General features: G+C 37.5%; 1 protein-coding gene across 1 annotated transcript in view; it reads left to right on the forward strand.

Annotated features, from left to right (window-relative positions):
* Positions 1-1065: 1065 nt before the first annotated feature.
* Positions 1066-23234, forward strand: part of TBC1D5 (TBC1 domain family member 5) — a 322079-nt gene continuing 299910 nt past the window's right edge. Inside the window, exon 1 of the mRNA XM_026103718.2 lies at positions 1066-1309. The gene's annotated coding sequence lies outside the window, so the exon portion shown is untranslated. The remainder of the gene's footprint in view (positions 1310-23234) is intronic.

Consider the following 23234-nt stretch of genomic DNA (forward strand, 5'->3'; position numbering starts at 1 on the left):
CCGAAAGAAAAGCTTGGGTATCTAGTGCATTATCAGGCATAATTAGAAATTATACAATTGAACAGCAACCTAGGACACACAGCACTTCACTTGATCTTTAAATAGTTGTATAAATATATAGACTGCAGACTCTCTTCAAAGCAAAATGAGTTCCTTAGCGGTGGTCTTCCCAAATAGTCCACATTCCTTCCGCACATTTAATGAAGAAATGGCCTGTGCCAAGCAAATAGAGGATTCACTGGATTTCCCCAAACTTCTTTATTTAGAAAGTCTGCATGTCTTTTTGATCAAACTGATCTCAAACACATGCCAGCAATTCAAAAGCCTGTCTTGCAAATTGAAGTGTTTTGTCTCATGTGAACTGCTACTGGTTTATAGAAAAATGTGGCAAGAACAATCACTCAATTTCCTACGCCGTTAATCGAACCCACTGCCTGTCAGGCTGCACGCACCGCAGGCTGCAGCTAGGGAACGGAGGGAACCAGGAACAGCGGGCCTGCAAACGGGAGTGTGGCCCAACCTCAGCCCCTGAACCAGCAAACACAGCTTGACACATCACTTTTAGCCTTTTCCTTCACCAGGCGTTAATTTTTACAACAACTACTCCCTCCTTCAACAAGGAAGTTTCTCCAGCAGTTTGAATCCGGCCAATCACTTCCAGAGAGCAGCGTACTGAATACACTTGAAATTATCTCATTTTGAGGTGCCCCCCCTCCTTTGCCCGGTAGGTAACGACACTCTGCGTAAGCCTGATGTAAATAAAAGCGCCTCGGGCTTCTTCGGAGGGTAAAAGGCCCTGAATACGCGGTAAACGTATAACTTTGCAACATCAAAAAAAAAAAAAAAATTCCTGAAGTCCCTTTTCGCTGCCGCCTTCCAAGGCTCGCAGAGTAACCCAGGTGCAGGCGTCAGCGGAGCTGCGCCAGAGCCCGGGACGGAGAGGCCCCGTCGCCGCCCGCCTCCTCACGGCCCCGCCGGCCCGAGAGCAGCCCGGCCGCCCCCGCCGCCGCGCTGCCGCCCAACAGGACCCGCGCGGCGCGCGCAGCTTCGCCCTCCTGGCGCGGCGCGCGCCTGCGCGCAGGGGAAGGCAGGGGGCGGGGTCAGCGCGCGCGCGCCCGCGGGAGCCCTTCCCCTTCCCTGGGCCCGAGCCTCCCCCCGCCGCCTCCCCCTGGCCCTGCGTCCCTCGCAGGGCGCTGGGCCGGCGTGGGGTCTGCGTGCCGCACGGAGGGGGGGGGAGGCAGGCAGGCAGGCGGGGAGGGACAGGGGGAGAGAGAGGCTGAGCCAGATCTTCAGGCAGCGGCAGCAGCAGGTAAAACCAGCCCCAGCGCATCTGCCCCCTTCGCCCGCTTCCCCCCCGCCGCCGGCAGAGCCCTCCCGGCGGCTGCGGCCCGGCCCGGCCCGGCCCGGCCCGGCCCGTCACGGGCGGCCGCCGAAGGGCGGCGAGGCCTGGGCGCCGCCGGCGGGCGCGGGCCGCGGCTCGGCCTCCCGCCCCGGGGCCGGGATGTGCCCCGTGCTCGGGCCGGGCCGTCCCGGCGGGGCCTGCAGTGCCGGCTGCGCTGCGCTTCGCTCCCGGGAGGTGAAGCGGGGGGAGGAGGAGGCAGGTTTGCCACCAGGCTTCCCCCTGAATTTCCTTTTTTTTTTTTTTTTTTTTTTGTATTGTTGTCGATGATGGTTCTGATGGCTGAAAACGGAAGTTACGGTCTCCGTGATTTTCCTCCTAGGCCATTTAGAAAGAGTTTTTCAGAAGAAGCTGAGCTCCCCTCTGCTTTCCTGCCCCCAGAGCCTCCCTTCCTTCCTGTTCCCGCTTACCTGGCTTCAGTTCATCCGAGCTGTCCAGTTTATTGCCTCGACACAGTTTTAGGTGTTTGACTGTCACGTTTCTTTTTCTTTCAGATACTGTAGTCCAAGTGTTAGAGATTTCAGTGCAGGGGCTGCAGTTAGCACGTGTTAGCTAGCTGTTAGAGAGTTTTATACCTGTAATTGCTGTATCATTTCCATCAGTAGTTCACTTTAGCTACCTATCCTGTGGCAGCATGCATCCTGAAGGCTCTATGGTCTAATCTTAAGGAAAAGTTGTCCCACCATGTTGACATAACTTCTTGCTTTAGTAGGATATATGAATGAAAATACTTAACAGACAGCAATATTTGTTAATATGTGAAAGAATCATCTTCCAAAATGTACTGGAATGGGAATCAGGAGACAAAAATACTTTTCTAGACACTCAGCTTTACAGTATCCATTCACCACTTTACTCTCAGTAATCCTGCTTATCTTCCCTTACAAAGTACTCTGAAACTTGGTTAAAAAGCAGTACATAAGAGAAGTATTTCTTTTCGTACCAGTGAAACTTTAATAAAGTTGTTATTTGGCACTTCTCTTACTTGCCACACACTCATTCAGTTATGTACAGATAATACCTTTGTGAAAGGTAAACCTAAAATGTATCCCAAATAAAGGTGGGCTACATTTGTTGGTATTAAAAGTATTAGAAAAAAGTTGAGAGTAATAGAACAAATTCATTTAAATTGATCCTATATTCCACCTCACTTTGACTCATCATCCACTGTTACATTTGCAACAGGCAGGTTGAAATACCGTAAGTCCTGAAACAGGTAAATAGGAAAAGGATATAGTTTGTGGACTGTAATGACTTATTTTTCAAACCAGTCCTTATTTCATAAATGTACTAATTGTGTGACTTAATGCCATTGTGAATAACTAATTATCAAACTTCTTTTCACTGACCTGTGTGTTACATGCATGATAATTTCTTCTGTTTGGCCTAAATGCTGTTACCCTGGAATAGGGTTCTAAACCATTATGTCAAGTATATATGCAATGGTAGTGATTACCAGACTTGCTACCATTAAGATAATATTTTAATACATTCAGAATATTAGATAAAGACACAATTAGACATGGCCCCAGAGCAATTATTATGTTTTAAACTATTTGAATACCTTCTTGAAATCAGTGATTCTCTTGATGAGCCAACAACAATGACTTTCCCATGTGTGACTGGTGAACCTACATTAGGAACTTCAGTTTACAACAAAGTATGAGAGCATGAGCAATTATCATTTTTACATATAAGTGTATACTGTGAAGTATGTGGGGGGGGGTTCTGGATTTTTTGTTGGCCTCATAATTTGATGAAACTATAGATATGGTCAACTCCTATGAAAACCAAACCTTTCAAAAGGTACTGATGACATCCTTTTGTTCAGAAGAAGAGAGTCTGTTCTCCAGCTTTGTGGCTAGGAAGTGCTCCTAAATAAGACTTATACTCCTAGCTTTCCTAGCTATTAATTAAACTGATGAAATTCTTCCATGTTTCACTTCATTTCACATTCTCACAAATCTAAGGAAAGCTACAAACTAGAATCTTACAAATAATTCTGTTTCTACTGCAGTATTAGCAAAGCTCACTTGTCACACAGAAGTGGTTGATAGCTTTTCTTAAGCACTCTGACACTTGCAAGAATGGCACTCAGCTTTGAGAAATGTAAGTGAAAACATTCCTCCTCATTTACATTTTTCCTCCTTTGCGTTGTAGTGTTGGGTTTATTCCTTTTTTTTTTTTTTTTTTTGCATTTCAATAGAACTTGCTTCTGTTGGACTTCAGTAGCTTGTAGGAGCATGCAAGAAAATTATGATTTGTTGGAAATGTGTTATACATGCTCTGCCTGCATATGATTTACAGTAATTTAGAGGTCATCTTTGCTGTCTCCAGGTTATTGTTGCTATTATATCTTCACTTTTCACTGGGAAGGACTATGCAAAGAGCTATTTTATACCTGGCCATGAAAGGAATTCTGTTGTTGATGTCTTTTTAGAGAGTTTACTCTGTGCTCCATCCTAAGGAGTTTTATCTTAAACTGTTAGGTATGCTGTTGTAATTGACAACAGCTGTTGCTGAGAATTGTGGAGGGTAGACGGTTTCGAAGATAATCAGTTCCTAGTCCATTCGAGGCTTTGTTGATTAGCACGTTGACGAGAATTTTGGATCAGGAGCTTGTGATGACTGCCTAGTGCAAATGTGATATAATCTGTAAACTGTTTGACTTAGACTTTACCCTGCTCTGTAGTAAATAAGCTATAGGTTTTGTTTTTTTTTTTCTTCCTGCCCCGTAACGTGCCCAAAGCAATTAAGTCTGTAGCCCGTAAAAATACATATCTCTGGCTGAGTTTTGCTCTAAAAGGAAGAGGGCTCTTAAACATGATAGAAGGAGTTATTTGCCTGTGTTTGGTTGTTATGTTAGTGAGGCTTTATACTCTCTTTTGCCTACAAAATAATGGGCATAGCTGTTGCCATTTCCATTTTTTAGAAGGATTGCTACTGTATTCTGTGTTTTACTTGAGAATGTTTTTGTTACCTAGATGTCAATCTTTTTCCCCCCAGTATTGCAGCTTCTGGGATCGTAGTACTTTCAGTAAAGAATACAGAGATGATGCAGGAATGTGAAGTTCTGGTCATGCTGGATGGATTATGTTATAATCTGATAATTCATATTCTTTTCATTGCTGTTGTATAGCAAAAAGACTGATTAGTTTGAATCTTACGGGAATCTGTGTGTGACAGTCTTTGAGGAGAAATAATTGACCATATTTATACTCCTGAGAGTTGGAATAAGAAACAGAGTCAAGCTGGAACCATTCCTCAAACTGCATCCAGGCCGTGGAGATGGACATTAGATGTTTAGCAATTTGTGGTGATAAAGGCTGATGAATAATCAAGCGCAATAGCAGTAGGTATGGCCTCTGTTAATGGCTAGGTTTGGATTTTCCAGTAGCACTGGAGCACATGACCTCAAATCTAGCTGGAAGAAGTTTGAAAGTAATAGGAAGGATCATGTGTCACTGGTGTTGAACTTACAGTAGAAAAGAGAGAGTATCGTAGTGTCCTTTGTAGTATTTAAAAATGCATTTTACTTATTTCTGTCCTATTTAAATTGAGGTGAATTTTTTTTTGTTAGTGGTTTGGCAAATCTTTATTTTAAGTTTATTGAAGAACTTATTACCATGCTACTAGTTAATCTGTGTGTATGTGAAAAGTTCATGTATGTGATTAAGTTAAACCTGTGTTTAGTACTGTATTGTTTAATGCTGCATTAGGGTTGTGATCAAATCTATCGTAATATGAGAACATTTCACCTTAAGTGTGTTACAGCATCAATTTTTGTCTGCATGGGTTTTTTTGGTAAACTTATAGTTGGCTAAGCTGTTTTTAAAAGTGTATCAAGATACTGAGAATCTACCATTTACTTCTGGATGATTTGTTTCAGTGATTCATCTTTTTCACTATTTAAAAATAAGGCCTGCAATTATTGTTTGAGTACATTTGAATGCATCTGTTTTCAGTTTCTAGTCACTGGTTCTTGTTATCTTGTCTGAATTCTCTATCATATTAGATTGCCTTAAAACTTGATTTTTTTCCTTTGACACAGTGTTTTCACTCTTCTGTATTGCGGCAGTCAGATAGAGATTAAAAAACATATTTTTAAAAGAGCCTGAACAGATCATAGATTTGCTGCGCTGGCTCCTCTAGGACTCTTGGATAAAGTTTAACAAGTATGCTGATTTAAAATGTTTGTCTCACAATGTTGTTTAACATCTGATTTCAAACATCTGTTTAACAAATGAGTTGGAAAGAATGTCAGTATAGTATGACACAATGATACCATTTTTGAATCTTTCCAACTATAGAATGAAAATATTTATTGAATATTTTTGATCTTTCTGTATGATTTTTAACACTCCTGCCACCTCTATATAGTCATGATCCTATGCTGTTGTTGAAGTGTTTTTTCTTACTAGTATTTGTAAAAGCATTCAGTGTTGACTTTGTCATAAATGGATGTTTTATGTCTCATCAGTTTCTACACTCCGTAGTTCTAATTTATGTAGTGGTGATCTAGTCCCCCCTCTTCTACATTTGTTGGTCCTGCTTCGTATTTTGTATACTTGCATTTGTTTTGAAATAAACTAGGTTGAGTTGTAGCCAAAATTGTCTTGTTTGTTAGCTGTAGAGCTGTGACTGATCATAGATAAAAGTCGTCATAAAGAACTTTCCATTTTCATAGTTTTCTGTCTAAGATTTTTCCTCTCAATCAATTTTGTTGGTAGTTTTCTTCAGGTTCAGAAAATTTGAAACCTCAGGAATATGAACATGTATGTGCATGATATATTTACATAGACACCTGTGATCTCTATCTGTCTATGTAATCAGATCATGATCAGTGGTTCTTAGGCTGCCACCAGTTTCCAGTCCCGTGACCCACCCATTTTAGCCATTGTGGTGGGATATATGATAATTTCTCAGTGTCGGATATGGTGGGTGGTGTTAGAAAACTATTGCTAATAATTTAAGAAAACTGATGCTTTTACTATTGGCTGCTTAAGACCTTGGCATATTTAGTTTCATTATTAAAGACTTTAGTTTGACATTTTTCTTTCAGCATATTACAAATACATGCTCATGAAGAAAATCCTACTGTTCTCTAGTTTGATCTGATGGTCTGTAACAGACTGCTACTTGCATCCACTCCTGAGCTGTCTTATTTAACCCAGATCTACAAACAGTCAGTTGCCTTTGGTTCTGAGTTATCAGATAATGAATGTCTGAAATACATTTCTTGAAACCTGGATTGTACATGTTTGATAATAAATGATATTTTTATTTAATCTCTAGCTTTACAAAAATACACTTTTGGCCTTTTCTTTTTACTATAGGGAAGAAGTGCAACTATCTGATGCATATTTAGAATAGACTTGAATTTCAAAAAGGTATGGGACTATTTAAAAGGCGTAAAGAATCTTTCTGGAATTGTTGGAGTATATTTTTGGTATTTAGAGTTCAGTCTGATGTAACAAAAATTGCGCCTTGGATTGGATGAATTGCCATCTAGGCCACTGTTTTGTCACTTAGAGTGGCCAACAACAGAGGCTCTAAAGGAAGGTGCAAAAAATTTTGAATTGTAGAATAATGTCTATACTGTGCAACTCTTCAAATTCCTGTCAGATTTAATGGTATAGAGTGCTGAGCATGAGTTTGCTTTCCCATAATATTTTTCTAGTTGGTGCATAATTTTATATAGGTGAGTGTTTTTCATTAAACACAGAGATATGAAATCCTGTTACAAATTTTTGCAGTGTTGTTGTATTTGTAATCTAGCTGCCTAAAGTCATGCTCAGAACTCTTTTCTGAATTGTTACAGTAACTTATAGCTCAATAGTATATACAGGCAGCATCTATGATTATTTCCGATCTATTGTGGTTTAGATGTATCAAGAACAAATTATTGTAAGTCTGAATAAGAAGATGCAATATCTAGGTGGTGCTTTTGATTTCTTGTATCTTCTTCACTAAATTTTGTCTAGATTATTCATGATTAACACTTCCTAGTTTTGTAGAGCCTTACATCTGTAAATGAAAATGGCATTAATCATTTTCAGTGTGAGGAAAGCAAATTATTCAAGGCCAAAGAGCAACTCAGTGGGAAAGGTCCAGTTAGAACCTAGATTTTATAATATCTCACTTATCGCAGTTAGCTCAGGAGCACATTGTAAAATATTTAATAAATCATACAAGTTATTAAATCATGGAAATGAAAAGACAATTTAACAATTTAAATAGTAACCTACATAAAAGATATTTGAAAAGTACAGTGAAAGAGTAGCTATAAGGAGAATACTACTAATAGCTGTAGGAAGACTACAACTAAATATTTAGGATTATACTTTTAATGTAAAGATGGAAAGGCTATTTGATAATTGTGCAACAGGAGTAATTTGGTTCTTGACTTCTGCAGTGAGAAGAGTCATTCTATAGGGGTACTGATGCCTGTTTTGCCTGTCCTGCTTTCTATAAAGCTTTCATGCATTTTTAGAATGGTGACTTGGAAACATGCAGTATATACAGCCTGTTATTTTGTTTGGAGCCATATACTTAAAAAAAAAAAAAAAAGAAAAGGAGAAGGAGCTTTGCCTGACTTTCAGTTATTTGTGAGTCAATAGCATAATGTTTCCTCCTGGAGGCCTGACTCACTTTTAGTATACGTCATTTGCACCTATGCCTACTAATAGCACATATGGTGCTAATAAATATACACAGTTTGGAGAAAAGTTGGTATATTAAAGTACTATATCTGAACAATTTTGGGGTTTTTTTTTTGGTAGACTGAAAAATAAACCAGGTGCTGCTTGTGCTGATACCTCCTAAAGTGCATTGTACCCCACAATGTTTATGCACAATGCATTAAACAGTCTAGGCTAACAGGCCAAGGATTTGACCTTACTTGCTTTTTATTGTAGTTCACATTTATACATAGAACTTGTACGGGTTATGCCCTGTCAGTTTTACTGCTTCATGAAAATGTGTATGCAAGAGAGTCTATTCTTTTGGAGTATTCAGAAATCTGCACTCCCATAAATGTCATTTCCCTAGCCATATGAGAGGACAGTGGATGGGCACAGTAGAGGAAAGTGCAACAAGCAGGAAGTTTATGGCTTCCTGTAATCAGAGGAAACTGATGTCCAAATTAGTGAAGAGTTTTCTTCTAAACAGATCAATGGTGTTTATTGTGCACAAAAAACACTCAGAGCATTAAATCAAAAGTCAGTGTCTTGAAAACTAAAAAAAGAAAAACATACATACTAGAGAAAATTTTGTTAATGAAGGTAAATGCCACATTTTTATTTGTGAATTGACTTCACAGTTTTCCAGAAAAGTACTTACGTCAGCTTGAAATGTCCTTTGGAATTTTATGGGGCTACTTGGTATATTAATATAAATAAATTCATTTTGAGGCAATTAGTTTTATTTTGAAATTAAAAATTCATTTCCCATATAGAATTTTTGAAGATTCCAACAAACCAAGTATTTTTTTCCTCACTCTGATTATGTGATGAATATGGATATTTTACACTCAAAACTTGTATCCTTTTTTCACAAGATTCCCTTCTGTAGTCAGGGCATAGACCAGACTGCGTTCACCTAGTAGAAGGCTACTTTGTTTTTTGTATTTGTGCAGTGCCCCCAGTCTTATTAATTATACTGCTCTCAAGTCTTGATTGGAAGACTACTTGCCTCAGGTGCAAGATGACAGCCGAGGCTAGACTGGAGGTCAGAGAATTGGACAGGTTTTGAAGGGGTAGCCAGAATGAGTTACGAATAAGGCAGGATGTACCTTTTCCATTTTTGACTGATTGCCCACTGTTTGAGGATTTTTTTTGTATTATAATTCAGCTTTTCCAGAACTACATGTGGATCGAGCAGTTGGCTGGTTGCTTTTGTCTCTCCCCTTTGATCCATGACATTGTTGGTTTTACACGCCTTCAAGATAAAATGTCAAACATTTTTTATTTGTAGGGGTAGCAAAGCTGACTCTTGTCCAGTACTGACTCTTGTCCCATCTTGAGTTTTAAGCACATATTTAGAGTGCAGTGAGAGGAATTCCTTATCTGAGATTAAATGAAAACATATATTGGCCAGATATATTTTAGTATTAACTTTTAATGACCTTGTGTGCCAATGTCAAGCATGTACTTTGTAGAGTCCTCCTGCCTTTACCCACAGATGAAGCATCCATTTTATATCACAGTTCAATCCTTGTGAAACCGAGTGGGAGAAGCAAAGAGCAGCAAGCAGCTGTTATTACCAGACAGAGCTCCGCTTTGGCCTGTGGACACCTGAGATGGATTGAGGGACCCTTACGGCATGACCAAGTGGCCCTATCAGCTATTCCAAATCCAGCTGAGACGCTGTGTTACTTTAATAGCACTCCTGTCTGCACTACAACGCCAGTGATGGGGAAAACTTCTAATTTGTTTTTAATATGTTATACATATTTGTTCTGATCTTCCTAGACTTTCCACAAACAAAGTTATTCTGTGTTAGAGGAAAAATACGCAGCTCTACCTATAAGTCAGTGTTGAAAACTGACATAGGCCAGAAATGAGAGCATGCCGATGCTGTTTCCTAGCTGTTGGGTGAGACTAGGTTTTTTACATTAATTTGCAGTAATAGTGTATGATCAGTCATGGTTATAATTTCTAGTGTGAGCAGTTTTACTGAGAAGAGGGCAAATGTGGGCCAAATGAAGATCATTTTACTGCTAGTAACAGCCTACCCAGATTGGGATAAAAGTATGTCAATAGACTCATGCTACAATTTTTGTAAGTTGACTGCAGCACTTCAATTTCTAGAGCTGCTGTTATTTATTTTCTAGCCCATGAGCATGCAAGGTATCTGCTAATGCAGATAGTCATAGTCTTTTGCCAGTGTTTGCAGGTAACTTTCAGGAAGATCATGTGTAATCCTCTCCCATTTTCCGTTATTCTCACTAGCTTCAGACTTGTACTATCTGCTTCCAGAGGTAATAGATTTAGCTCAAGCCATCCAAGCTTGGGAGAGAAGACTGGGAAGGGGAGAAGGGGGCTGACGAGGGTTTACACCAGTGGGTTTAAGAGGGATACCTTCAACATAAAGCTCAGATGCTTACAATCTTACAGTGCTATTCAATGCCTATTAATTTGTCTTCTTTTTTTTTTTTTACACTAAGCATTCGTTTCAGATCCCTCTTACCTGTTTCTCTGTAGTCTGTCTGCCTTAATGCTCACAGCCTTTGACTTTCCTCAACCTGAAAGAACCTAGTGTACTTCTAAGATTCCACCGTTGAAAACTGGAATAAAAACAAACTCAACAAAACAGAAACTGTCGTGAATATTTAAGGGCCATTATTCTTTTTTATTTTGTTTATTACAATGTGTGTCTCTTAACCTTTTGTCTGCCTGATTTTTGTATGTGACAAGCTCTTCTGCTTCTGTGTTTGCAAGTTGCAAGTAGGTCCAGCTGCAACAGAAATAATTGTAAGATAAAAAGGAAATGTGGGCAAGGAAGAAAAAGTATGCTTACAGTAAGAATGCATTCTTTTTAAAAAAGGTACGCAGTAAGAGGGGAGTTAGTTTTAGGTATGCTGGCAGGTTATATTGGCTAACTGCATTTGTAGGAGTAATGGAAGAAATAGACTTTTACAAGGGTTTTAACTAAGGTTTTCTTGGATTATCTTAAAATGGTGTACAGTGATAAGGATTAAACCAAAAAAAAAAGTGGTGTAAATTTGCTGAAGAAAGGATAACTAAAAACAGTGCACAGTTAGGGAAGATCTTGGCAACCGGTGTGATGAATATTTTAGAGGTTGCACACTGCATGGATTGGTAGGGAGGCCATATGGATTACACTGATGAGAGGGAAAATGAGAATTTTAGCTGTGTAGACAGGTTGAGTCTTACATATATGGGTCTTATAAAGAAGAACCCCAAGGTTTCAGATATGATCCAGTGTTTTGGAAGATGAAGAGGAGTAGATGAAGATCACCTCATTTTGAATCTGAGTGGTAAAGATGGTGACAAAGTTGTGTTTGATAGATGAAAGAAAGTGCTCAAGGATTTCTTTTGTTCTCAAATATTGTTTGGTTTAAAAAGAAAAATATCTGTAGTAGATTAAACTGACGTTTCTGGTGGGCTATGTACAATCTACACTTTCGCCTCTAATAAGAAAGACTCAGGTTGCCAGCAGTTCTCTAGATTGGTAGTATTGTATTTTAACTAATATTTCTCACTCACCCTGACCAGACTACTTCTAAAATTAATAATCAGATTAACTTCAGAGCAAATGAAAGGCTGAGTACCAGTTTTGTTATCTTCAACTGTGAGAGAATTTATCTTTAAAACCTTTATCTTTAAACTGAGCCATAGTTTGCATTGATTTCATCATTGAGAAGTATCAGGAACTGACAACAATAAATTAATAGGCATTTGACTTGAGACTAATTTCAATATACAGTTAAGAATTTTGTTTGGTGAAAGGTTATGGTCATGCCAATTTTACTGTTGTTCGTTTTGCACCGTTTTAAAGGAACTAAAATGTGTCAACTCCAGAATTCTGTTGTAGCAGCTAGTAAGGTATTTCTAATGGTTCATTGCTTCATCTGTTTATAGCATCCATTGGATATTATGGTTTTCTGTCTAGTCCCTTCTGGTATGCTAACATCTTTCCTGAAACTATTGAGATACGTTTTTGTAATTTCCTTATCTTGACAGGTTGTTTCAAAATATTTTTCCGTCCATGTGAATTTTTTGCCTTTTCTGAGGCTGAGGGTGGGCTTTACTGTCAGTTCATCTCAAAGGCTGTGCCACCATTATAATATATTGACTTGAAGATTCAGGTGAAGGATGGCAGACAGTGAAATGAAACGAAAATGCAAGTAGATTTTCTAAGGACATGTACATGTAAACAAAAGGAAAAGTTTAAATGATGCCTGTTATTTTTCATAGGTGAAAGGTACAGGGAGGGGCTCTCCATTCTTCTCTGCTTCTCTCAGAGCACAAGGTTTGTCATCCAGCCTCCTACTTTTTCTGAAGTGGCCTGTCTTAGACAAGATTCACGGTTCAACACCCCGTTGTAAACTCTGTTATCTCTAACAATTAATAGGCCGTGGATCATCTGATTGCATTGGACCCTGCTGTGCATTCTTGGATCCAAGGGCATGTATAAGTTACAGCAGTCCTTAAAGGACTGGTCATTTTATTAATACTGTGATGAAAGGAAAAAAAAATCCAACCTCCCTCTAGTCTCAGCCATCGTGGTCTCTAAGAGAATTTCTCTGTGACCTCACTAGTGCAAGAGATCTGACGTCACAGGCTGGAACAGCTGCCCTTGGTTGGTGACACAGCTGAACATTGGTGATGAAATGGCAGGGATCTGTCTGCTCCAGGTCTAGAGGGGAATGACTGTGATGAGGCGCGATTCAAGCTATGCTTCTGTTTCCTTCTGCCCAGTTAAACCTTCATTTGAAATGCCCTTCCCCAGCAGTAGGATGGGGGAGTGGTTGGTGACTTACTGGGGGTTGCTCAGTCTCTGCCCGCTTGTACACCTTGTCAGATCCTACACCTGAAAACACCACTGGCGTTTGGCAGAGAATGTAAAAGAAATGCATGTTACCAAAAATAAGCAAATAGAAACCAACACTATACTGAATTTGAATGGCTACATCTGAATTTAGTCTCAGTCTGTTGACTCAGTGTTCAGTGGGGCACACTGAAAGTCTGAGATAATGACCTCTACATTTCTTAGAATAATCATTTTCATTTTGTTTTGCTGGCTGACTCCTGATCGTGTTCTGCCAAAGTTGAGTTCTCTCGGTTTGTCCTGAGGTTTCTCTTTACACATCTGATATTTCTGCTTTTTAATGTTCTATCAGGCTTGTCCAAGGACAGCTGATAATGTATCACTTATTAAGAAAGACTGTTCTCATTCTTTAATTGAAATATTCATGAACAATTAATATGACACATGTTTGACCATTCAGCTATACTGAACCTTGATATATATGCTTGTGTCACTAAGTATATCTTGGTTATGACAGTCCATGAAATCAGGTCTCCAAGTACCACCTATTCTCTTAATTCTCTAATAAACAAGAAAAATGAGTTGGGTTGGGTTTTGTTTTCGTTTTTATTTACCTCTCTTTCATACAGCAGTAATAGATTCTGGGAGATTTTCGATATCTGGCCGATACAAAAGACGTTGGGAATACATATAAGCATTTTAGAATTCTAAATTGGATACACAAACCTAATATATACACATACTAGCTTAAATTGTTTCTGAAATTTAAATGCTTTCAGTAAAATCGTGGTCCTAAAAAGCTATCTGGAGCATTCTGGTCAGGAAACAGCTGTCATTCATTCCTAGAACGGTATTAGAATGTGTGTACAAGGAAAAACCACTGTTCTGTGATAGCTCACCATTTGCGTATTCCTCTCCCATACTGTTAGTACTGCCTTAGTCCACCGGAGCTTTCTCATGAAGGCGGACTGTATTTACTAGACTTTATAAACTGTCTAGACACCTTGTTGAACAGTTAAGATGTTACTGCCCTCGATGACTGATTTGTACGTAATGTGGATAAAGACGGTGTTATGGCAGCTGGTCTTTTATTAGACCAGGTGAAATGGTTTGTTCTTAGACACACCATGGGAGCACAATAAAGTTACGAAATATGGAGGAATAAAAGTAAATTTGATTTTATTTTATTTAAGAACTTTTACTCTGTTTTACTTGTAGTTCTTAAGTTTACTCACTTTACATGTTTTACAGTCAGTGCATTGAAATTTTTGTTTTAGGAGTCTCTAGATCAGCATGTGGAGTAAAGGAGGGCGAGTGTCTAACCAGGGTTATAGAATGGTGACCTAGACTAACAGTATAACTTCTTAGTAAGCCTGGAATGATGCAATCTTCATATTGTCTTGTCATGTGACTAGAAAATTGAGCTGAGCTGCAGCAAAATTCTGTTTACATTTAAGATCATGTGAAATTGGTATTCATGGTGTGCCTCTTTCAATCCTGAAGGTGATCCCTCATAATCAAAAATGTTAAAGAACATTAAGATTATATTTTCCAAGTTGATGTATTTCTATAAAAGTACAGAAGATTGGAAAGTGCGGTGTGTAAAACTTAGATGGGCATTATTCCTGCTGTTTGTGTTTGACTTTGCTTCGTGTTTAGATTTTGGACTTTATTGATTTCATTATTCAAGCTATCTTTTTCTTTTTTTAATAAGCATTACTTACGTTGTGTGTGAAAATTTAAGGTTAAAATGAAATAGATAGCAAGCAAGCAGTCTGGATAGGTAGCCTATAAATAATAAATAAAATAATGCCATCTCTTTCTGACAAGCATATGATTTCATGAAATTAGTTTACTGTGAAGTATTGCATGTGATACTGTACATTACTGAAAACAAAGCTTGAACAGTGGTCTGGAGAATTACTTCGATGCGGTTTATTTTTTAAATATAGTTCATTTCCTCACAGCATATATTCTTCGTCTATTTCTAGCATTTGAGAGGATTTCTTTGCTCTCTTGATTTGCTGTTCTAAAGGCATTGTCTCTGTTAAGGAAATTAATTGATCTGACAGGGGTCATATGAAATACCTGTTGGTTGCCCATATGTTTTTGCTGCGTGTCAAACAATACACTTGTTATCGTTATGGGTTCTTATGTAAAATGGGTAATAAAGTGCTAGTATGGTTAAGTGAAATAATACATTGCCTTCTGGATTCCCACTGCGTAAGCACTTAGTTCATGAAGTCAAATGTTGAAATCCTAGGCTTCAGGCTGCTCACAGTTTGTTCCAGGAAGGGAAAATTGGTCTATACTCAAATTCATGAGTGACTTGACTGCTGACTTCAGTGATGGAAAGACATACAACTAACCAAACTTGAAACGACCAATATAATTATAATCAAGATAAATTTACTGGAGCTGACAGGTGGAAAGCGAAAGCTGTGCACCAGTCCGCTAAGTTAAACTATTCTCTGTCCATTGTTTCTGCATTGGTTTCTATTCATTAATTGTTTATTTCTGCTGTTTTCTATAATGGTTATAGTGCAACTAATGTTGACATTAGTTTACTTGATATGGGTTAAAATTTTATTTCAAATAAAGTCATATCTAAAATTTAAAAGTAAATGTTGATGGATCTGATTTTTAATGAGTAACAGCAGAAATCTTACAAATAAAATACACTAAAAGAGATTTAGTGAATGTAGGCTTTTTTAATTAAAACTGTTTGTGAAGTAAGGATGGGCAGACTTATGTAGGCAGTAGAGGTGATGCCAAGAATTGGGAGTTCAGGAAGAATAACTAAGGATAACTTTTGAACAGAAAATACAGTTTTTTGTAGTTGCTTTTATTTGAATAAGAACATGAAATATTGTATCTTAAGGCTATTACTTTTTTAACGGGATGAATTTTAGATTCTGATCTGTGTCAGTGAAGTGATTTGTCTTGAAATCTTGTGGGTGGGAATCAAATTTCCATGTGAGAAATAAAATGTGGATAACTTGGAGTTTAGTCAGTGAACAAATCTGAACAGTTGTTCAGATTTAGATGGTAGAACAAAAATATGCTAGAGCTGGTTAAAGCTTTAAACTACCTATTAATAGTAAAGATTGGTACTGGCATTTAGGTGACAGTAGGAAAAGTAAGATTAATCAGGAAAAACAGTCCCATAGTTGTTTATTGGCCTAGGTCAGTACCTTTGCATTGTTAACACCATTTTACTGTGGTTAAGAATATCCAAAGCTTATGACATCAAAAAAATCACTGTGGAATAGAGCTAAAGGGTTTTTTTTTTGTTGTTGGCTATGGTTTTATGTTTGGTTTTGAAGAGACTGATTTGTTTAATAGTTTCAGTCAAAGATCAGCACAATCATTTGAGCCTTGACTTTTTCTTCCATGTGTCTGACAGTGCTGGCGGCATTTTCTTCTGACAGGCTTTTGTTTAAGATAAACTCTTTGACTCTCTGACACTGTAATGAGGAGTAAACAAGCCCTATTTCTTTGAGACAATTTGTAGTATGTTTCTAATGGATTCCAAATTTAATAATATTGGTTTAATAGTTATTAAATCACATAGCTGTAGTAGACTCCATAACTGAATACTTTACTAGTAATAATTGTGTCAGGGAAATGAGTTTCTGCCCCATATGGAAGGGTATGTTTTCAGGACTGATGATATCAGCTTTGCCCTCTATCACTACCTGTCTGCCTGCTCTAGAATACCATCTCCTCTGTCTTGTTTCCAGTCCTCCACATTCAACCACTACTTCGTAGCCACTGTTTTAGAAACTTCCTGCCTGGCCTTTTTCCCCCACTCATAAATATGTTAGATAGTTGCAAATCCATATGTACTTCCAGTCAACAACATAAAGGACAGGTTAGTAGATCTCTTACTCCTGTACATCTCTTTCTCTCCTCTACCTTGTTGTCTTCTCTTTCCGCTTCTAAAAATATTTCTGTTTTTTTACTTTTGCTGTGCTTTTAGCCTACCAGTTTTCTAATTTATCCCATCCATTCATGTGTGTTACCACATTCCCATACCCAGGCTTATGTTCTAAAAATAGGGCTGAAAAATATGTGCCCACCGGTGGATAGGTGCTTGGCAGGGTGTAGAGAAGAGCATGTTGTTCAGAAGCCAAGCTTTAACTTTTGTGTGACTTCTAGGATTAGGAAGCATAACAATGGTGACCCTTAAAACCACCATGTTTATAACATTTGGGGATATTGATCCCACCCAGCAGATGTGTAAGCATCTGAAGTCTTCTTCCCCTTTGATGTTAAAAAGAAGATAGGACATTCTGTCTCACCTGTCAGCATCTTTAATAAAGAGTGATTTGAAAAAAAAATCAGTGAGAAAAATCGAAGGAAGTGGTTGAGTTCAAGATTCCATTGATTTCTAATCAAACAAGCTTTATCTTCATCTGCTGCTCAGTAGGTAACTTCTAGTCACCATGTAATTTATTGTTCATTGGTGGCGTTGTTCAGCAGCCCTGAAAGCTACAAAAATTAAGTAACAAGAGTCAAAGGAAAGTTACATTGGCATAATTATTTGAGGAAATTTGCCAGATTCACATTCTAGATTCAATATAGGAGAAGTTAAAGCATTATTTCCATGAGTTTCCAGTGCTTTCACACAGTCATTAATTCATGTTGAAATCTGTCATTTACAAGTGAAATGATATGTTTCGATTAGAGAAGAGGTTACTTGCTTGTTTGTCTGGAAAATCATGAATATTGAATAATTTTAGATACCCTTCAATTGGATATTGGTTTTAAGTTAAAAAAGTAAAGTCTTTAGATGAAGAAAAGATAAACCTTCCTGGCATCCCAAGATTAATACATTGGAGTCCAATACATTTAAAAAAGTTTTACTGAGGTAAATCAGTAGGGACTGTTCCTTGACAGAGGTTCTGTAAACCATTCCATACATAACTTTTCTACTCAGTAGTCAAAAGAAGAGGAAGGAAAAAATCCCAGATGTTTGGAAACTAAATTGGTGAAACTTGCAGGAGGACATGGTGGTGCTGTGCTGGCACTTTTTTTGTTTGGTATATTGCTTCAGTTGGTAGAGCACTTATGTGGGTCATGGGAGACCAGACTCAAGAAAGTCGTTCCTGTACCAGAGAATTTTAGCTTGTAAATTTATCATGTAATAGACTGCTGCTGGAAATTTTGGGTATGACATGCCTAATGTCTTCTGTCTAATACACCTTCCTGTTGTATAAGTTAGAAATTCACTGAAGCTATAAATGGAGTTCAGGGAGCCTACATGCAGGGTGAATACCTTAATCATCAGGTAAAAGAATAAATCTCACTGTTTAACTGACAATGCACATTTTATACAATGTGGAGCAGAGACAAGAGTGAGAGTAAACAGCTGCTCTCAAGCACAGGAGGAATTTGTTCTTCCACTTTTGTGTGAATACTCTACTGTAGATATCAGAATACAAGGGAACAGCGCCTATTTTTGGTCATGTAATGACAAGTTTTTTTTGATTATAAGCTCCCCTTGTAAACTGAATAGCAAGTATCATGATCATTGTCAAAAACTGATGAAACTGGAGGCTAACAAAAGCTGCAACTCACACGTCAGTCATTTCATTTTTCCATTCCACTGGTAATTTTAACTATACGTAAATGTCATACACAGTTCACCAAACTGTTTCATTAATAATTCTAAACATAACTCAGTGAAATATATGAAAAATGCACCTGTCTATATATGTGTTTAGTTGAATTAGCTTTAAAAAGTATGTTTTGTTAGTCATCAATTATTACCCCAAATAGCGATGGTTCTATATAGGAAATAGTGAGGGTCCTTAAGGAAGTGAACAGTAGTCCTGATTTGTAGTTAGCACAATGAAAACAACAGTTTTATTTAGTTGGAAAAATTTGCAACTCCATTGTTGGAGTCCAAAATACCTAATCTGTAATGCTGCTAAAAGGAAAAAACAGCTAATTCTCCCCCTTGTAGAAATTAGATATGCACTTCCTAATTTGAAGCATTTACCTAATTTAAATCTAACCTGTGAAATTTTTTTCTTCTTTCATTATAAGAACTTAAAATTATTTAGTATCTGATCTCATTAATGAATTACTAGACCTGGCTCAAACGTTTTTATATAGCAGGTAGAGGCTAATGGAGCAGTAGTATTTTCTGTAAAATATTCCTTTACCATAATGAGAGTTTTCCTTTTATTTATAGGAATGTAAACAGTGAATGTGTAAAAAACATATCAACTGAGTTGTTGCCTAAAGTAACAAAAAGTGAATTTTTAAATATTCAGACTTAAGTAAAAAATGTAATTTAATGCAGACATTATGTACTTTTTTAAAGTTAATGTTCTCATAATAACATTAATTCTGTCTTCCTTCAGGTACTTTATTTGTTATACATATGCCTGTATGTATGCTGTTATATAATATACAACTGATGAGGATGCCTATTAATGATCATGATCTTGAAAATCTGCTGAAATCTTCAAAATCATCTTTTCCAACGTTTTTTACGTTTAGGTCATCTTAATTAAAAAAAAAAAAGTTGGCAAAATACTCCTTTTGCTGTTTTCCAAGATATAAGGTTAGGTAACTTGTCTTCTGAGAAATAACATGAGAAACCTTTTGAGATACGATGCTGCCATTTAAGTTTGTTAGTTGAATCTTTCCTCCTCTTTTTACTGTTTTGTAGTACACTGGCAAAAATATAACATTTTATATTATCAATCCATGTTTTTATGGAAGACTTGTATTTATCAGCCTTCTAATTCACTCGAGTAGCTTATAGGGTGTAGCAATTTCTGATAATAGGTACTTTTGTCTTTTGCAGACCAGGTGTATATCCTTTTATATTTGAAGGTGAAGTACTAATTTATTCTTCACTAGTAACATACTGTACTATAAATCTGATGATCTGTTTTAAGGCTTAAAGTATTCAAAAAATGGTACCACTTTCGGTCTAGTGGATAAACCAACTCTTTTTTTGTATGCTGCTTGCTAGCAGAGGTGGTTATTTTATTGATGAATATGGAAAAAGTGTATAGTCCAGTGCTTTGTTCCATTCCTCTAATTTATGACACCAGTAATAATGAATGATGAATGAGATATCCAAAATATTAATAAATTATCTTAAGAGGTGTACTAAATCAAAGAGGAGGAGACTAAGAAATAATCTTATATAGTGCCTCTAAGAAAAGTAAGCTAATTCCAGAGTCATTTATTCAGCAGTATGCAAAAACCCAGAGAAATTTGTTGAAATTGAACTGCTATAGTTAGTATGATGTTAATATAACTCAGCATTCCAAATGTGCTGTTCTCTACACTTGGATCTCCAGCTTCAGGTGCCAAGAGATGTAAAGTATACAAAGTAAAATTATTCTTAAATATTTAAGTTAAAACGTTCAATCTAAGCGTGTTTAAAATAAAATGCAGCAATTTTGTTCTTCACTGAGGATGCTTACATCCTCTTCATCTATCTACTAACAGGGTTGAAATTTGCGGCGGTTTTCTGCTGCAGTTTGCGTTTACTAACTTGATGATACTGTGTGAAGTGTTCACTTGTTTTAAGGGAAACTACACACCCTTTCATTTTTTTAGCATCTGAGATTTCTGTAGTTTGCCCATTTGCATGCCACCAGCAATAATTCCCCCAATGACATTGACATTAGCTATCTCAGCAGGAGTCTTTCACACATGGGAAGAGGCATTTGGGAGAGGGAGCATTTATGTGCCCTACCCTAGGTAGGGAGCATCGAAGCAGTGGTCAGTTTTGTACAAACTGTTGCTGTTCTTATTAATCTATTTCTCAGATTAAATAATAAATGGAGTGAAAATTAGCCACCATTATAAAGTGCAGTGTAATCTAAGGGATGCAAAAAATAGCTGATGTTGGAAGAAGTAAAACATCCTGGAAGCTGTCTGTATTTTGTAAGGATTTCCATATCACAAACTGTCTATGAATGTGGTTTTGTGATTGGTTTAGGTTGACCTATGTGTAGGCTTAGATCACCTTGTCATAAAAAGGAGCAATGCTTCTTTCCTTCTCCCTCTGTTCTCCTTTTTGGCATTTTCTTCCCATGCCTTGCACCATTGGTGGGGTTTGTGTGGCCATATGGAACTGGTCTGGCTGCTAGATAATACATTTTTTTCTTTCTTGATGTTATGCAATGAGGTATGAAATCATTAAATGTTTAGCCGACTCCATACCAAAAACATTGTTAAGGCCATGTTTTCTACATCAATGACAATGGAAAACCCTTATCCTTAATGATTTTTAATCAAACTGAAGCACCTTGGGATAGAGATAGCTAATGCCTCGGAAAGGTGACAGTCAAGCATAGGGGGACTCAATGTAGTCTGGTGTCAGCTTGGTGGATTTCTGGCATGGCTGCAAGACTAACATTTGGGTGAGGTTTCTTCCGCTTTCAGTTTCTTAATATACAGGCACAAAGTAGACTCTCTACCTGGTTGAGCTCATGTTGATCCAATTTTCACCTTTTTCTCTCTCCTTTGTTTTCAAGAGCCTTGAGATTTTGTTCAAATTCTCTCATTGGTAGCCCAGTTCTATTAAATGTCCTTGTATTTTCCTCAGAATGGTAATGTCTGATAAATGCTTTGCTCTTTTAAGAACTGGTATCTTAATATCAGTAACAAAATGTGATCAACCAGTATACTGACTTCCAACCCCAGCTTCTTTCAGTTCCTTCTGAGGAGAGAGGAAAATGGAAACTGATGATTGAAAACCCAAGTTTCAAAGGAGATAATATCCCTTCAGTAATATGTAATGTTTTTAACATTTACTGAAGTAATGCTTTTGTAGTTGCACTGAATTTACCTACAGCAAAGAATTATACAAACACATAGTGCCTTCTATACTAAGTTTCTTATCCATTTCCATATTTATTTTCCACCTTAAAAATAGTGCAAAAGAACATCTTACCGTGCAGCAGGGCCAGTATAGTGAACACTGTTCTGTCATTGATGTCAATTTTGTTGTTGTGACAGAGATTATGCTGTCGGAGTTGGATACTAAGCCACTTGTATAGAGCTTCTGGACTTTTTTTTCAGTTCTCCCTCTCATCATCCGCTTATAATTTCAGTGATCTAAACTGTCCATAGCGGTCTGGATGCTAGCATCTATCACTGAGCTCCTCATAATGACTCCTGTTTGTCTTAGATTTGAAGCTGTGTTATTTTCTCGTGAATCTTTTTTTCCAGTTACATTATTTTCTCATTTCCCAGAATGCATTTAATTGCTATTCTTTCTACTCATAGCCTTAATTTAAGTTTTAACTGTATCTGGAATTTATTGTAATCTCAGTTCTTCACATAAAAGTCACCATCGGAAGGTGTCACCAGCTTGCTGTCTATTTTTTCCTCCTCTTGGTTTTTAATAAATACAGTGAATATTATTAGTCATATGCTACTTGTCATCACTGAGCTTCTTCATGATGAGTGGTGTATTAACATACTTTTTTAAAATTGTGAGTTGTAAACAATAGTATTTTGTTTTCTTAATTTGTTTTCCCTTAGTCTAAGTTCAGGCAGCTTGGCAAAATGTTGATATCAATTCTAACGTAAACGGCTATGCTATACCTGTGAGTCAGATGAGCCCTGCTTTGGCTTAGTCAGCTCGTACTTATGCAGTTTTTTAATTTTACTTGTTTTTCTCCGTAGCTGAAGTGACCAAGTCTGTAATTTCTAATACTGTGGAGTCTGAAGAGAAGTGATAGACATCAAACATTTTTAGTAACTAGGATTTATATCTAAGTGTATTAGGTGATTACACAACTAGTATATATATCCAACATAGGGCTGACGTAGGGCATCTCAGTGTATTTGTCTTTTTTTTTAATTTCCTGCTATTTTGTTACAATTATTTGTATTGGAGTTTCGCATGTAACTTTAAAATCTTTACTTCAGTCTTGCCTCTCTCTTCGGTTGACACCTAACAACGCTATAGTCCGTCTCCAAGGTGGAGGTTATTTTGTAGCACAGCATTGTAATGAGCCACAGGGTTTTTGCTTTGATATCTATGGAGTTAAAACTGCGAGATTCAGGTGAGATGGGTTTCCCCATCCTGCCGACTCCAAAATTTTCTCATTAGGTTCAGCATGAAATCAAGATCTTTTGAACACCAAGAGTTCTCACGAATAAGGGAAAGATTGAATTTATTTGTGTTATCAACAGTTGCCAAGTGCCTGACCTTAGATTAAGGAGAAACAATTAAGTAATGGAATCCTGTCATACATTTAATATGTTTCTCATTGTGTTCAGTGTGAAATCAGGACCTTTTGAAAAAACAGAAATGTCAGTTAAACCCGGGAGT

Source organism: Dromaius novaehollandiae, chromosome 2 (genome assembly GCF_036370855.1).
Source record: "Dromaius novaehollandiae isolate bDroNov1 chromosome 2, bDroNov1.hap1, whole genome shotgun sequence".
NCBI classification, from domain to species: Eukaryota; Metazoa; Chordata; class Aves; order Casuariiformes; family Dromaiidae; genus Dromaius; species Dromaius novaehollandiae.